Raw genomic sequence first — 1974 nt, forward strand, 5'->3', positions numbered from 1 at the left:
TGGAAGAAACCACCACCTTCCCGCGGTTTCCGTCGAGCAGTAATATGGACATGAATATTGATTTATTATTCAAGAATGTTTATAAAAGATATGTAACACACCTGTTATTTATTAAGATTGCATGTGCAGTTGTGTTTTGTTGAGCGATTTTGATTTGTAACATATTTAAATGAGTGAAAATGTGTGAAATAGTTCTAACGCTTGACTCCTGTCCACGTTCCTGGCAAAGAGTGGGTTCCTTATTTCGCAAACTTTCAATTTTACAGCGCTTTTTCGTTTATTTTTCTGCGTTAGTTCTTCAACTACAATTTATATAAATTTTCTGAAAGACTAGAATTAAGAAGAAGGGCATAAGTTCCTATGGCTGAAAAAAATTTGAAACTTATTTAAAAAGCACAGTAAGACTCATTTTGTGTGCGTGATCCGGGATTAATTTATAATATACACGAGTTCTCGCATAATTGCCAAATAAAAATTTAAACATTATATCCCTGAATATATGTATCAAAAAATTGAAAAAATGTAATAAAGACATTAAAGAAGAAAAAGAGCAGTTTATAAAGTTTATTTTAAGATTAAAAAGAATTATAATGTTTTTCAAACGTGAAGTTTCGAGTATGCGCACAGAATTTGTTTGGTAGAACATTTGTATTAATATCTGTAACATATATTGTTTTTAAATTTAAAAAATTGATAATTTGCAGTAAAAGAAAATAACATATCGCAATTAGTATTAAATAACACATTCTAAATGATATTCTTGGAATACTGTTATAGACGGAATTTTTTGGGTAGAACTTAGTTGATATTTGAACACACATTTTCATCAAATGTTGCCGTGTTGCCGGGGGCCAAATGTGCATCACTGCTTGTAGGAGCGCGCGGTTCTTCCTACCCTTCCCTCCTGAGCTGGCTGGCGCTTGTAGGAGCGCGCGGTTCTTCCTATCCTTCTTTCCTGAGCTGGCTGGCGCTTGTAGGAGCACACGGTTCTTCCTACCCTTCCCTCCTGAGCTGGCTGGCGCTTATAGGAGCGCGCGGTTCTTCCTACCCTTCTCTCCTGAGCTGGCTGGCGCTTGTAGGAGCACACGGTTCTTCCTACCCTTCCCTCCTGAGCTGGCTGGCGCTTGTAGGAGCGCGCGATTCTTCCTACCCTTCTCTCCTGAGCTGGCTGGCGCTTGTAGGAACACACGGTTCTTCCTAACCTTCCCTCCTGAGTTGGCTGGCGCTTGTAGGAGCGCGCGATTCTTTCCTTATTATCGCATATCTCATTGATGATTCTTCCTCTTAAATTAAATTTGAGATTAACTAATCAAATCGCCGCGTTAGATAATAATAATAAATTCTCTCATAGAATGACTAGACGGGGTAATCTCGCGGGAAGGCAAGCTGCAAAGAAGCCACCTCGCCCCGTTCCGATTATTACCGCCGTCGTGCCGATACATCTTAACATTAAGCGCATTGAGTTTATATTATTGAGGTTATATTATTAATAAAAATGGTAATACATATTTATATATAGTGTTATATTCAGTTCTGTTAAACCCTCCCGCGTGTCTTTTTCCTTGAAGGTATGAAGTGATGAAGGGCTCAATTGCTCGAATCTATTATTATTAAAATCCTTACTAAATAAACGTTAATCAAATCTGACATCTGTTGCAATTACGTTCATCCACCAAAGCATAAATCTCAACAATAAATTTAGTAAATAATCCATAGATTTACTCAATCAAATAAATTATAATGATTCACGTCGATTCAAGATTTCATCATCCAAAAATATAGCTGTTAAATTCCAAATTAATTAAGTACAGTCAAGATATGCGAAAGATCCTTGTAGCATATGATAAGCCGGGTTAGCGGGCTCATGTTTTGCCGCTTACCCAATTCTGATCATACCTCCCCCACTCTACTAAAAATTTCATATCCTTACCCAATCAAGAATCCTGTGAACCCGCCGCGCCGGGCCATCTTTCT

The sequence above is a fragment of the Trachymyrmex cornetzi genome, unplaced genomic scaffold, assembly GCF_001594075.2.
Source record: "Trachymyrmex cornetzi isolate Tcor2-1 unplaced genomic scaffold, Tcor1.1 scaffold1726, whole genome shotgun sequence".
NCBI classification, from domain to species: Eukaryota; Metazoa; Arthropoda; class Insecta; order Hymenoptera; family Formicidae; genus Trachymyrmex; species Trachymyrmex cornetzi.